Source organism: Phyllostomus discolor, chromosome 7 (genome assembly GCF_004126475.2).
Source record: "Phyllostomus discolor isolate MPI-MPIP mPhyDis1 chromosome 7, mPhyDis1.pri.v3, whole genome shotgun sequence".
NCBI classification, from domain to species: domain Eukaryota; kingdom Metazoa; phylum Chordata; class Mammalia; order Chiroptera; family Phyllostomidae; genus Phyllostomus; species Phyllostomus discolor.
This window is the reverse complement of record NC_040909.2, coordinates 38,609,354-38,625,476: the sequence shown is the minus strand read 5'-3', so window position 1 is coordinate 38,625,476 and position 16,123 is coordinate 38,609,354. Positions and strand designations below refer to the sequence as shown.

At 39.8% G+C, this 16,123-nt stretch overlaps 1 protein-coding gene across 4 annotated transcripts in view; it reads right to left on the bottom strand.

Moving 5' to 3' along the window:
• The window catches only part of TMCC1 (transmembrane and coiled-coil domain family 1), a 194,901-nt gene extending 182,309 nt beyond the window's left edge, over positions 1–12,592 (bottom strand). Inside the window, exon 1 of one of the 4 annotated variants that reach the window (XM_028517818.2) lies at positions 12,385–12,592. The gene's annotated coding sequence lies outside the window, so the exon portion shown is untranslated. The remainder of the gene's footprint in view (positions 1–12,384) is intronic. The other 3 variants (XM_028517819.2, XM_036030764.1, XM_036030763.1) reach the window with 3 other exon arrangements.
• Between the last annotated feature and the right edge of the window lie 3,531 nt (positions 12,593–16,123).

The following is a 16,123-nucleotide window of genomic DNA, read 5'->3' as shown; positions in this document are numbered from 1 at the left end:
TCTCCTAAATGTCTCCAGGCCCTACCACTGCTGACCTCAGTTCACAGATTAGCCTCACCTGAGCACCTCCAAGCCCAGCACAACTAGTAGCCATCTGCAGGTTGCTTTGTAGCTCATGCCAGGTGGCTCTGGGCAGAACCCAGTAGTGGCTGACCTTGTCCTGCCCCTCCTGGGAGGCCTAAGAGCCAGCACACCCAGTGGAAAGCTTCACATCATGCCAAAGCATCACCACCTAACCACCTCCACACACAACACACTCAAGGGATAGATTCAGTGAGCACCAGAACCACAGTAAAGTAAGACCTGCTCTGTGGGGTGGGCCCCTACCCAGCTGATCCTCCACAGTCATCAGAGGTCAGTGGTCACAGCCAGTCCTTGCAGCTGATTATCCTGGGGATAAATCCTTCCCATTGATGTGACAGTAGCAATCAAGGCTCAACTACAAGAGGATATACACAGCATACAGGAGGATAGGCATGGACCTCGAGTACTGAGCCTGGGTAACCAAGGAGGCTGTGCCACTGATCAGGAAGGACACCCACTACTGGGTTGGCCAAAAAAAGACCCATTTTTCATTTCCAAGAATAACTTTATTGATTTGGACATTATGAATATATTGGCTATCTCCTGCTATTGGCTTCTAGTGGGTAGAGGCCAGGGGTGCTGCTAAACATCGCCCACAGCAAAGAATTATTTGGCCAAAATGGCAACAGTACCAAGAAACTTCACAAACCACTTTTGACACATTCCACCAGTCATAGCACCTTCTCCATACAATGCACAAACCTTCTTCGTGTGTTTCAGTTGTTTTTACCTTTCTTGAAATAATAAACTGTAATATGCCAAAAATGTTGCATAATTCCTTTCATCTTCGATATTAAAATAGCTGCACAAAAATTCACCAATTTTGATGTTTTTTAAATGCACACTGATATGACAGCTGTCACAATAAAATCTAACAAAATTGTTTCAAATGAAGTTAAAGACAACTAAGCACTACTAGAGCCATCATACATAAAAAACCTAATGAACTCTTTGGCCAACCCAATACATTAGGCCAGTCTACTAAGCCTGGGAGACCTAGAAGTTCTACCTAATATATAGAAACAAACATAAAGCGGCTACCAAAATAAGGAGACAAAGAAATGTCCCAAATGAAAAAACAGAACAAAACTCCAGAAAAAGAACTAAACCAAATGGAGACAAGCAATCTACTAGATACAGAGTTCAAAACACTGGTTATAAGGATACTCAATGAACTTAGTGAGAAGCTCAACAGCATTAAAAAGAACTAGTCAAAAATGAAGGATATACTAACTGAAAGGAAGCATAATTTACAGGGAATCAATAGTAGAGTAGAAGAAGCCAAAAATCAAATCAGCAATTTGGAAGATAAGGAAACAACAAACACTCAGTAAGAACAGCAAAAAGAAAAAAGAGGCCTGGCTGGTGTGGCTCAGTGGATTGAGTGCTGGCCTGCAAACCAAAGGGTTACAGGTTCAATCCCCAGCCAGGGCACATGCCTGGGTTGCAGACCAGGTCCCCAGTAGGGGACGCTTAAGAGGCAACCACACACTGTTGTTTCTCTCCCTCCCTTCCCTGCTCTAAAAATAAATAAGATCTTTAAAAAATATACAAAAAACTTCAAGCATACCAGCATTCGTATTATGTGGGTGCTGGAAGGAAAAGAGAGAAAGCAACAGATTGAAAATCTGTTTGAAAAAATAATGACAGAAAACCTCCCTAACCTGGTGAAGGAAATAGACATACAAGGACAGGAAGCACAGAGAGTCCCAAACAAGATGATTCCAAACTGGCCCACACCAAGACACATCATAATTAAAATGCAAGACGTTAATGACAAAGAGAGATAGTAAAAGCAAGAGAAAAGAAGTTAGTTACCTGTAAAGAAGCTCTTATAAGATTATCAACTGATTTCTCATCAGAAACTTTGCAGGCCAAAAGGGATTGGTAAGAAATACTCAAAGTGATGAAAAGCAAGGACCTACAACCAAAATTACTTTACCCAGCAAAGCTATCATTTAGGACCAAAGGACAGATAAAAAGCTTCTTGGGGAAGAAAAAACTAAGTGTTTATCACCACAAAACCAGTATTATATAAATGTTAAAGGGTCTTCTTTAAAAAGAAAAAGATAAAAAATGTGAACAATAAAATGTCAATAAATATATATCTATCAATAATTGAATATAAAAAGCCAAATACATTAACGATTACAACAAAAACAGACTCATAGATACAGAGAACATTTTCACGGTTGCCAGATGAAAGGGGCCTAGGAGGATGGGTAAAAAAGGTGAAGGGATTGGGAAGTACAAATTGGTTGTTACAGAATTTCGTGGGAATGTAAAGTACAGCATAAGGAATATAGTCAATTATATTCTAATAACTATGTAGGGTGTCAGATGGGTACAAGATTTATTGGGATGATTACTTAGTTATGTAATGTCTAAACACTGGGATATACACCTGAAACTGATATAATTAGGTATATGTCAACTGTAATTGAAAACTAAAAATGATTTAAAGATTTAAAAAAGGGTCAAAAGACCTAAATAGACATTTGTCCAATGAAGATATATGAATGACCAATTAGCATATGAAAGATGCTAAACATCACTATTTATTAAGTAAATGCAAATCAAAACCAGAGTGAGATACCAACCCCATACTCATTAGGATAATCACTATTAAAAAATAAATAAATAACAACATTAGCAAAAATGCGAAGAAATTGGAATCCTTATGCACTACTGGTGGAAATGCAAAACAGTACAGCTGCTGTGGAAAACAGTATGGTGGTTTCTCAAAATTTAAACATAAAATTACCATATGATCTGGCCATTCCACTTCTGGGTATAGAGCCAAAAGAATTGAAAGCAGGCCCTGACCAATTTGGCTCAGTTGGTTGGAGCATTATCCCATAACCAAAAGGGTGTGGGTTTGAAAACTCTCTCCCACCCTTGGTCCAGGTGCATACTATATCCCATCTGGGCATGTACGGAAGGCAACCATTCCATGCTTCTCTGATGCATTGATATCTCTCTCTCCCCTTCCCTCTCTAAGAAAAAAAAAAAAAAGAAATTGTTCTCTGAAATAAATAAACGGCATCCATTTCTTAAAAAGAAATTGAAAGTAGGATCTCAAAAAGATATTTGTACACCTATGTTTGTAGCAGCAATATTCACAATAACTAAAACATGGAAACAACCCAAATGTCTACTTGCAAATGAATGGGTAAGACAAGAATGATAGCCAACTTCTCAATGGAAAAAATAGAAGACAGAAGACAGAGAACTGAAAGAAAATGATTGTCAACTTAGGCTTTAGACTTCTATAACCAGTAAAAATAACTTCTATAAATCAAGACAAATTGAAGACTTTTGCAGACATACAAATGCTGAAAAGATTCATCACTAGCAAGCCTACATAAGAAATGTTAAAAGAATTTTCTTTTTAAGATTTTATTTATTTATTTTTAGAGAGGGAAAAGGAGAGAGAAAGAAAAGGAAACATCAATGTGTGGTTGCCCTCATGCACCCCCTACTGGGGACCTGGCCCGTAACCCAGGCATGTGTCCTGACTAGGAATCAAACCAGCAACCCTTTGCCTCACAGTCCGGCGCCACTCAATCCACTGAGCCACACCAGCCAGGGCAAGAACTTCTTTATTCAAAAGGAAAATGTACGAGGTAGAAATCTGGAACTATATGGAAAAATTAAGAATACTGCCTTGGCTGGCGTAGTTCAGTGGATTGAGCATGGGCTGAGAACCAGGCATCGCAGGTTCGATTCCCAGTTAGGGCACATGTCTAGGTTGCAGGCCATGGCCCCCAGCAACCGCACACTGATGTTTCTCTGTTTCTCTCTCCCTCCCTCCCTTCCCTCTCTAAAAAATAAATAAATAAAATCTTTAAAAAAATACTGAAAATGGTGTGAATAGACTACACATACAGTACTTCACAGAGGCTTTTATTATAATGAGATGGCAAATTCATCTACATTATTAAAATAATGGAGGAAAAAAGCACTTAACAAGTATTTCCATAATACATACATCCTCCCAAATGTCTGTATATTAAAAAAAATACCTTACTAGAACACATTTCCCATCACAACATTCCTGTAAGTTGAAGTCAATATTATCTTTTTATAAAAAGAGGCCCAAATACAAACTAGTTGTCCAGTAATAGTGAGTCTTTTAGAAAAGTAAAATTTAAATCCTGGTTCCAGCCCCGTGTTTATTACATAAACCCTTAAATACTTGGGATAAAGTATGATGGTGGTTAATATACAATTTATCTATTTTCCATGGCTTCCAGGAAACTCTAAAGTCACTTAGAAGTAAGCAATAGACAGCAAAGATTGTTCCTTGCTTTGAAGAAGTCTGAAAAACATTAGGTTTAAACAAATTCGGTCAGGTTTCTCTAAACTGGCAAAAGAAGAAAACTTTTGCCAAGTCTTCCTGCGGAAAACAAATTAATTAAAGCAAAGGTATCAAAGCAGTAACTGCAAAACAAAGCTTCAGGATTGGGTGCCAACATAAGAAAAAGAAAACACTAATACTTAATGCCAATTCATTATAGTCCAAACCTCAGAGGGAATGTGGTTAGTAGGAAGAAAACCTCGGTAGTATCACTGATGGCAAACAGACTACAGAATGGGAATACTGCCTACTATCCCTCTGAATACATAAAGTGGAACATAATTCAGACAGAGATTCCTTAAGACCACAAGCAGATCTTATCCAGCTTCACAGTAGTGCAAGACTACTTGCTACTCTCAGAAAGGTAACTGAACAATATACAACATAATTCAGGATATTCCTCTAACAGAATTCTAGGGGAAGGCTACCTACTGTTACCCCATCTGGACCAAAAATTCTTTACTCTGTAATTATAATGGGAAAATTGTGTGATTTCAATATTCACCGATGCCAAGACAAAGTAGCATTCTTTCAGGACTTTACCCGAAATAAGCCATTGTGTAACTTTCTTTTCAACATAAAATAAAATTTAGCAAAAAAATACATTAGTTATTGACTTAAGAGAATTTAAAACATGTGTTCAACAAAAACTGAACACATATGAATGTTCATAGCAGCATATTCACAATAGCCAAAAAATGAAAGCAACTCAAATGCCCATCAACTGATGAGTGAATAAACAAAATGTGGTATATCCATTCACTGACTTCAGCCATAAGAAAGGAATTAAGTACTGAAACATGCTATAACATGGATGAACCTAAAGAACATTAGGTAAAAGAAGCCAGAAACAAAAGGCCATATGTGACCCCATTTAAATGAAATGCCCAAAATAGGCAAATCCGTAGGAGCAAAACTCAGGCCAATGATTGCCAAGGTTTGATGAGAAGAACTGCATAATGTATATGGGGTTTCTTTCTGGAGTGATGAAAATGTTGTGCAATTAGATAGTGGTGGTCGTTGTACAACACTGTGAAGGAACTAAAAGCCTCTGAATGGTACATTTTAAATGGCTAAAATTATGAATTTTGTTATGTGAATTTTACCTCAATACAAAAATGTTTCCAAGTGTTAGTGGGTGCCTGTATCTCCCACTACTTAACAAAATGTTGTGTTCCTAAAAATAATTCAAAAAAATACTTTTAAAGCACTGGCTGGTGTGACTCCGTGGAATGAACACCAGCCTGTGAACCAAAAGATTGCAGGTTCAATTTCCAGTCAGGGCACATGCCTGGGTTGAGGGCCAGGTTCCTGGCTGGGAGTGTGTAAGCGGCAACCAATGCATGTTTCTCTCTTGCACATTGATGTTTCTCTCCCTCTTTCTCCCTCCCTTCCCCTCTTCTAAAAATAAAGAAATGAAATCTAAAAAAAAGTGCTTTTAAAAAATACTTTATAAAATTTAGTATTCTGGAAAAGGCAAAACTGTAGAGATGGCAAACAGATCAGTGGTTGTCAGGGGCTGGTGGGGGGAGGTAGTTAAATAGGTGAGGCGCAAATTTTTTAGAGAAATGAAATTATTCTATATGATACTGTAATGTTGAATATATTAAAGATTTGTCAAAACCTATATAAATTTAAAGCACAAAGAATAAACAATGTATGTAAATTTATATAATCATTTAAGAAGTTAAGGGACAGCATGGAATGAATGTGACAAAACAATCTGAATTTATTACAAATATGAAACCACCTCACAGAGGAGGTAGAAGAATATGGTGCTGACCTAGGTAATGCTGGAAATGAGTGGAGTCTGTAAAACTAAAGAGAAAACAAAGAACCCATGAGCACTGTAGTCGAGTTGATATACGTAGCTGTTTCCCACAGGGGCACAGACTTACCATTCTAAAACCACTGTAGATGTATACTGGACTTGAAGAAATAAGTAAATGGATGGCCAATTTCTTACTGGTAAAGTGAAAGAGGTTAGAATGATCAATGTGTTAAGGAATGAGAATTGGAGGTATCAGAATGAATTCATGTTTAGCTTACTAGAGAGACAAACGGTTACCTACAGAACTATTTATAGATATTATGTATACACACAGGTTAACATATACACTTGTATCTCCTTGCTACCTCACTCAGAGACCATGTAAGCAACAATATTCTAGTAGCAACTAGCACATTTAGCACCCAGATCTTGGTTTCTAACACCATTTTCCAATAAGAGGAACTAGGGCTCTTTGGAAAAAGGACCAATCACAAAAGATGAGCCAGAAGCATTTTACGTTGTCAGAAACAAAAGTACTCACGCACACACATAATCATTGGAGTATGTCAAAGGGAAGGAATATAGAAGCCAACTGAAAAAGCTCCCAATGACCAAAACGGAACAATTTGAGCAAAGAAATTTATATAGATACTCCACTCTTAAGGAGGTAGAGCATCACTCATTAAGTGTGGGCTCTGCGTAGTGACTTTATTCTAGAGTACAGAAAGGTAAGAACAGAAGGGTAGTTTGCAGTGAAGAAAACAAATACTGCCTCAAGCTAGGTAATCAAGGTTAACATTAACACTTATTAAGTCCTATCAATAATATGTACTCAATATGTGATAAGAATGACACTTTACCTCTGAGGTCTTCCTTCAAAATCATATTACCTCAATCTAACCCTTAGAAAAACATAAGACAAATATCAGTTAAAGGACTTTGTACAAAAATGCCTGATCAATTATTTTCAAAATTGCCAGTGTTATTAAAAACAAGGAAAGTCTGAGAAATGTCACAACCAAAAGGAGCTAAGGAGACATAATTATTAAATGTAATGTGGCATCCTGAATGGGATCCTGGAACCAAAAAAGGGCATTAGGAAAAAACTGTGGAACTCTGAAGCAAGTACAGACTTAGTAATAATGTATCAATATTGGTACACTATGACAAATGTACTACACTAGTGTAAGAAGTTAATAATAAAGGCAACTGAGTGTGAGACAGGAATTTTCTGTACTATTTTCACAGTAATTCAGCAAATCTAAGAGCTCGAAAATTAAAATTTTATTTTAAAAGTTTATTTTTTAATTATAAAGTGTTCATGATCTATTACATTACCTAAAATTTTACTCAGTGCATTTGGACATAAAAGATGCCTAAAACACGGTTTTGGCCCTCGATAAGCTTGTTGTCTTGTTGTGAGGTAAGACAAATGCTCATGAAAAAGTATAAAATACAAGAATAAGGAAATGTTAAATTGAGATATACAGATAAAAATATATTGGAAATAAAGTCAAACCTCAGTTCTCAAAGTCTCCCACCTCAAACAATTTGGTTTTTGACCACGCTGTTCACAGAAAAAAAATGTCTCAGTTAACAAAACAACAGTTCTTGACCTTTCATGCTGATACAGTATTTCTAACAGAAAAAAAGATTGTTTTCAAACAAATCGCTTGTTGAACAGCCTTCCAGAACAAATTAAGTTTAAGAACCAAGGTTCCACTATACAGAGAATGTAGAGAATTATGAAGGAAGACTTCATCAGGAAGATGAAACTTGAGTGTGTGTACCTTGAATATACTTCAGGGTATCAAAGTAAAAGGACCAATAAATTGGTACAGTTACACTAGCCAGAAGGGTAAAGAAATAAGCAAAAACTAAAAGCAGTGAAATTTAGCTCTAAGAAAAGTGAAGATTTCAATGGGAGACATATTAGCAATGTTCAAATACCTGAAAGACCACGAAGCAGAGCTAAGAGTTACATCATATATATCCATTTAACTTACTAGCTGACCTCTGCTAAAATGCGACCACTCAAGGACACAGAGAGTGACAGCTGTTCAGTAGAGTCACAACAGGAAATGTCAATTTGGAAAGGCAGGAAGCAGGTGGCCTAGTTCTTCTCTGCAACTTTCCAAAGGACAGTGTGCATGTGAGCCCAATGACGCACAAATTTAGATTCAAATCCTGCATTTATTAACCACTTACCATGTGCCAGGTGCTTCCTTATATATGATCTTATTTAATATTCACAACACATCTATAAACATTTATTAATGTAATAGAGGCTTAATGTAAAAATACAACAAAATAAACCCTGTAAGGAAATAGGAACACATTAAAATTCTCCACCCTCTACCACTCTGATAGGGATTTGACAGATGTTTTAAAAAGCAAAATTGTTAGAAGGCCTACATATCTACATAATACTTTATTTCCTCTTGCTCCTTCCTTCAGTCAAGCTCAATGGCTCTCAGTCTGTGGAGTCCATAAGAATGATATACAATTATGTATCATGCACACTATACTTTTTAAGCAACGTAAGGGATTTTCAAGTATAGCTTTCATCTCAACATGATTTTTGTCTCATGCAATGACTTTACAACCAATCCTGGGAATGCGGTGCAACCCCACTGCAGACTTACTCCCTGTAGGTAGCACCATGGGAAAGAGGTAGAGAGGTTGATTCCTAACAACATGAAGAACACTCTAACAATTAGAGCTACCTAAAAATAGCATAAGCTACCTCAAAGTAATAAATTTTCTGTCATCAAAGGTGTTGAAATAGAGGCTGAAAAATCACTGAGAACATTTTAAAGAGTAGGTGGGTAGGTTGAGATGTCTTCCAAATCTAGATTCTATTATGGGTAGACAGGAGGAAGACAACCTAGTTAAGAACAACACAATAAAAAGAAAAGACACAAAGGAAAAAATGTCATGGTATGTGGGGAAGTTCAAGGCTAGGGAACACAGGAGAAGCTCACTTCCACCTGTAAACCTTTGCACTTTCTGCTTCATCTGCTAGGAAAGCTTTTGCATCTTTTATGCCACAATTCAAATATCTTCTCCTTAGTGCCGCCTCTCCATCACCCCAACCACTCACTCACTTATCACATCAGCTTGTTTTATTTTCTTCACACTTTATATCAGGAGTCAGCAAACTTTTTCTACAAAGGGTCAGACTACAGTCTGCAGGCCAAATCCAGCTTGCCCCACATTCTTGTATGGCCTTATGAAGTAAAAATGTTTTTTACATTTTTAAATGGTTGAAAAAATAAAAAAGAATATTTTCTGATGTGGGAAAATTATATGAAGCTCAAATTTCAGTATCCAAAGTTTAAGTAGAACATAGACAAACTTGTTTATATTGCCTGTGGCTGTTTCTGCACTAAAACAACAGAGCTGAGTAGCTGAAACAGAATATATGGCCCACATTTACTTTCTGGTCCTTTACAGAAAAAGTTTGCTAATTGCTGACTTTTTAGCATTACCTAATATTATCTTGTCCACTTGCTTATTTGTTATCCTAATTCTCACACACACAGAATAAAGCTCCATGAGGGCAGGGACCTTTGTCTGCTTTGTTCCCCCACTATGGCCCAGTACTTAGAAGAAATCGTGAAACAAAAATTGAGGCCTCAAAAATATTTGAAGAATAATTTAATGAGTGATCCATAAGAACCTCATCAAGGAGTTTAAGCTTTAGTCCTCAGTCATGACAGGTTTTATACATGAGACAGGCATAAAAAACTCTTGCAGACCCTGACCAGTGTAGCTCAGTTGGTTGGGTGTCATCCCACAAAGCGAAAAGTCACCAGTTCAATTCCTGGTCAGGGCACATGCCTGGGTTGTGGGTTCCGACCCAGTCAGGGCACATAAGGGAGGCAACCATCATGAGAGGTGTTTTTCTCCCTCTCTTTTGTCCTCCCTTCCCCTCTCTCTAATAAATAAAATCTTAAAAAAAAAAAACAAACAACCCTCTTGCAGGAGAGAGGAATATAGTTCTTGCAAGCTATATTCTAGTAGAAAACAACTTAGAGTAATGGTGGTTACCAACTAGCCCAAATCATTGGGTTTCTTCATCAAATTGTCTAGTTTGGGTGTGTGTGCACTCATAAAAGATTGTCTCAACTACTCAAGGTGTCAAAACAGTCTGTTGGCTGACTATGCTATTTACCTTAAGATGCAAATACTCTGAGAAACCTCATCTCCTACACATTGTACACAGCACCCATACCATGCCAAATCTTAATGCGCATAATTTTAACAGATCTAGATCACACGCTAATGATTTCTAATATCTAAAATTTTCCTGTGTTGTTGATCAGCAATATACTCTGTAAACAGCTGAAAACTCTTTGGAAATTAAAAGGTTACCACCCACAAATAAGAAGCAGCTTTTTAATCTTTCTATACTAGCCAGATACTGGGTGTGTGATTTCAAAAAAATAGAAGCCAACTTTGTTGGTAGAGGACAAGGTACTGTTGAGTTGAAAATCATATCTATAAGCATCATTTGTTATATGATACTAGTAAAACTACTACCTACTCAAAACTGGAGTCTCACCTTTTAAAAAAATTTCAATTACAATTGACAAAAACAGTTCAATTACAATTCAATATTATTTTATGTTAGTTTCAGGTATACAGCATAGTGGTTTGACAATTACCTAATTTACAAAGTGATTTCCCGATAATTCAATTACCCACCTGGCATCATACACAGTCATTACAGTATTACTGACTATATTCCCTATGCTGAACTTTAAATCCCCATGACTATTTTGTAACTCCTAATGTATACTTCTTAATCCCTTCATATTTATCACCTTTTGGATACTCATTCTCCTAATACAGTGGGGAAAAACTGTTATCTACCTCCTGGAGGAATCTCGCCAGTAACACATTAACAGTTTCATAAGGTTCTTTCCTCCATGCTTTGCAACAATTTCTATACATGGGTACTTCCAAAACAAGGATTTAATTAAACAGTCACTTCCAAAATTCAAGATACTGATCAGAAAACATAAACCAAAGTTTTGTTTTATTTTAAAACAGCTACCTGCTTTTTAAGCCCTGGATGCCTTTAAAAAATAATTAGCTAATTTAGGAAATCAGCCCTTTCATAGAAATGCTTATGGTACAGGTACCTCTGATGAGTATGTCAGACTTATAGCATCCATTTTGGATTAGTGTCTATGTGTTCATCTTCCTTTCCTCTGTGAGAAGTCAGGTTGAAAAAGCACCCTAAAAAATTATTGGGTAAGGATCTACCAAGACTAATGTATAAGGTGTCACCAAAAAAGGGGGGTGGAAATTAACCAACAGCTCAAGTGGGCTGCCTTCAGAAACTCTGCTGCAGATTCAAGGGGTGGGGGGTGGGGGGTGGGGGGAGGTCCTCACCATCAATGTTGTTAAGGAATGAATCAAACTAACCACTGGACAAAACTACACACACCTTTGCTTAGGCTGAAAAGGGGTATTTGCAAGCTGTAAATGGATTTCTGGCCCTTTAGGGGCCCATTTTCCCTTCCTAAAAGGGTTAATAAAAGGCACTCAGAACCCAGCCAGCCTAGCCTCCCACCTATTCTCCCGATCCCAGTACAGCAGGTTCACTCCTCCCCTTAAACAAGTTCAAAATCAAAACAAAAGGTGCAAAACTGGTTTCAGGTGGCACTGGCTGAGCCCTAGTGGCCAACTTCTGGGGACAGGCCAAGCGAGGGCTCACAGGACCTCAGACCCCCCAACCAAAGCTAGCTCCCAAACAGCCCCTCGGGCCTCGGCCCAACTCCTCATACGCCCCTCCCTCTCCGCAGACCTGGAGATGGGGTGCTGGGAAGGGGGCGAGGAGAGGGGGTTGGGGAGAGAAACCCCAGGGTCAAAATGACAGCGGAACCAGCGGGGAAAGAAAAAGGCCCGGAGGGATGCTGAGGCGGGTGTGGGGGCGGGTCAAGTCCTAGGCCCAGGGCTTAAGCCCCGAACGGGGACAACTGAGGGTCCAAGCCGTTCCAGGCCTCGAGTAGGAGGCCGGGGTCGAGGCGACAGAGCCGCCAGGCCACGCTCCCCCGCACAACTCTCCTCATCCGGAGCGGAGGGACGCGGAGGGGCCGCGAGTGAATGCGAGGGAACGCGGCCGCTACCAGAGTTCAGGGCGGGGGCACTCACTCACCGGCGGGGAGGGGAGGAGCAGCCGGCGTCTCCGCCAGCGCCGTCGCTCGAGTTCAGGCGCCGGCTTCTGCCGCTGCAGCCGCCGCGCCGGGTCCATCCCCCCCAGCCACCCTCCCTCCCGGCCCTCCCCCCACGCCACTTCAGCCGCCGCAGCCGCCGCTGCAGCCGCCACCGTCGATTCAGCTCTGCGCGGGAGCGCGAACCGGCTTGAGTAGGCGACGGCGCGTGCGCCCGCCGCCACCGCCCACAACATCCGCCCCCGGCTAGCAGCGCACGCGCGGGTCTGAGGCGAGCGCGCGCACGCAGCAGAGGGGCGGAAACAGGCCCCCCAAGGCGTGGCCCCGCCCCCAGCCCGAGTGCCCACCCTCGCGGTCTCCCGGCAGCAGAGCTGGGCAGTTGCAGGTGTGGCTGGACTTGGCCAAAGCTCCAGGAACCGAGCTCCTGTGGTCCGGCCCCTTTTTCTGGGAAGTGAGGGCTCAAAGCAATGCAGGTTTGAGCGGATTTCTGGCTGCCGCTCCGAATCATACACCTGTTCTTCCTACCTTGAATCCAAAGGCCTTCATTTCTTCTGTGATCTGTCAGGTTTCCATCTGCTGCTAGGAAAACGGCAGAGGCTATTACTATTTCGCATCCAGTATTACCACTGAAGGGACCACAAGCAGTCATCAACCTAAACCTTTTTGTTCTATTTTCCTAATTCATTTATTTATTCATCACTGATGTATTGAGGCTTCCTCCCTGTACTAGGCCCTGTTCGAGTTACTGCGAGTACAGTGTGGTGATAAAACAGATCCTGGCCTCATGAAGTTAGATCTGGTGGAGAAGAGAAACGTTAAACGAACAATCACACAAAATTAAAAATTACAATTAGTACAATCTTTTCTGAGAAGTAAGTACATGATGCTAAGAGAACCTGTATGGGAGGTGGGGGTGGGGTGGTAGAGTTTGATTTAGTCAAGGGTGTTCAGGCTGGAATCTGAGGGCTGCTGCCTTGGAAGGAAATAGTTAGGTTCAAGGGCTGAGAACTTGGCATGGCCAGAATGGGGCACTGGAAGACCACAGAATTGAGTAGAGGGTGAGTGTGGGGAGGTGTAGGCAATAACTGTGGTAAGGATTTGAGACTTAAGGCAAGGTAAACTGGTGGTGGTAGAGAAGACCACTTTTTAGGGAGTAAAATGGACAGAACTTGATGATCTATTAGATGAAGAGTGAAGGCCTGGGAGGTGGCAAGTTTGACTGTTATATTTGAAGTAGATAGGAGATACAGTTATAGATCTCAGGAGCATTGAAGAAGACCCCTGAGGAATGTAACAAAAATGGAAAATAAACTTAAAACTAAAACTTTAAATTTCTAGAAGAAAACAAAAAAATTTTGTGATCTTGAGGTAGGCAAAGATTTCTTAGGACATAAAAAGCATGAACCATAAAAGAAATTATTCATAAGGGTAATTTCATCAAAATTTGAAACTTTTATTCTTTGAAAGACATCATTGGGAAAATGAAAAGGCAAGGCACAGATAGGAAGGAGAAATTTGTGAAACAATATGTCTGACAAAAGACTTGTATCCACAATATATAAAGAACTTTTATAACTGAATAATAAAACAAACAACCCAATAAAACAATGGGAAAAAGGTTTTAGTAAACACTTCACCAAAGAAGATACAAAAATGGCCAATATGCAACAAAAAGATGCTCAACATATTTAGTAATCCAGAGATTTGCAAATTAAAACAACAATGATCTACTCCTACATTCTCGTTAGGATTGCTAAAATTAAAAAGACTGATGAACCAGCAGTCCCACTCCTACACATTCCCTTAACTGTATTTAAGTTCCAAATAAACAAAGTCATACATCTACCTAACATACAAGTAACCTACACACAACCAGAAATGCTTAACTCTTTCCCAAAAAGAGGGTGCCAAGACCTTGGTTGATCTTCTCTTTCCAATTTTGACATTCTGTAACTTAATACTCTGCTATGAAGTTAACTATTATTAATACATTTCCACTGTGTAGTAGCAATTGAATTCCCTCCTTGGTAATTAGGACTAATCACACCAGCCAATACAGTAACTCCTTTCTTTACCTATTTATTCAAAGGAATGAGCCCTGGCTGGTGTGGCTCAGTGGATTGAGTGCTGGCCTGCAAACTGAAAGGTTGTTGGTTCAATTCCCAGTCAGGGCACTTGCCTGAGTTGTGGCCTAGGTCCCCAGTTGGGGGCTTGCCAGAGGCATCTGATCAATATATCTCTCACATATTGATGCTTCTCTACCTCTCTTTCTCCCTCCCTTCCCCCTCTCTAAAAATAAATAAACAAAATCTTTTTTTATATAAAAAAGCACCTTCATTAAAACACACACACACACAGGAATGAGATGCCCCCAGGTGACCAGGTGACAGTCTGAACTGCCAATTCAACAGAAACGTTGTTGTGTCTCCTGTTGGAAGCATCCCTTCCTTTGGAACTAAGACCTCTAGACCAGCAGAGCTTCTGGCCATTTCTCCTTCCAGATAAAATGAACAATCAGGTGCACTGCTTGAAGTTCTGCCAACAGGGAGGTGTTCCTTCACTATTTTTCTTCAAGGATATCCCAGAAAGGGGCAGTAGTGCTGCAACAGTTTATTTTTAACCAGTGTCTGCATATTGTGTAGAACCATCATAAGCCAGGCTGTTAAATAAGGCTGGATTTTCTCTTCCTCAGTCATGGAGAATGCCCCAAGAGAGTATAGGTGTGCGCTGAGGGAAGATAATGTAGCAGGAGTAGGGACCATGGGCATTTGGGCCACTTCCTCATATTGTACAACTTACTTATGCCTTCAGAACCCATTCAAGCCAAATCCTATAAATATAGTTTCATTGATAATGGAGTGCTGCTGTGTGTTCACAACTTTATAGCTTAGTGGGTCAGACACCACCCAGTTCTTGATGGGTAGCTCAGATCACATGGTAACTTCATGACTTATGGTTATGAGTTCAGTATGTACTAAGGCTCAGTAGCAAGGCAAAAGCTGTTTCTACAAAGAAGAGTGGTTATCACAGAGAATGGCAGGGCTTTGCTTCAAAATCTTAAATGTCTGTGCTATGATTCATGTATAGGGGCCTGCCAAAGACTTGAAATAGAATCTCTATTAGCCACTTTCAGAATGAGGTTCTGGGTTTCATTTTAGAAATAATGGCACTAAAGGTTTCTTTCAAGGCAGAAATAGAAGCCTTCAGGTCATCTGTGCATAGCCTGAGCTGGGAATTTGAAGCTCTGAGCTCACCCTTTTCCTTCTCTACTTTCTTTCTTCAGTTAGGGGCAACCAACAAACCCATTACATTCCTTAGCTGGACTAAAATATTAAAATACATGGTCATTCATGACCTCGCCTTCTATAGGCATTTGATTAGGAGTATCCAATGCCTCATCATGCCATGGACTACCAGTGCCCTCGGCACCCCTGGAAATAGAGTCATTAGTAACTTTAAACCAGGTTAGAGAACCAATTCAAGAATACCCACAACCAATTTTAAAAAATTCATTCTTAAGAATCTGTTCCTCTAGAACCCTTCTAGTACCAAAATCTACATTAGGGTTCAAACAGAGAATCAGAATAAGTAGGAATTATATAATAAAAGATTTATTTCAAGGGATTGATTTATGCAATTACAAGTCAAGAGGAGAGCTGACTGACACTGCTGTCCCAAGGCAGAATTTCTCCTTCAGGAGAGCCTCACCTCTGAGGACGTTTC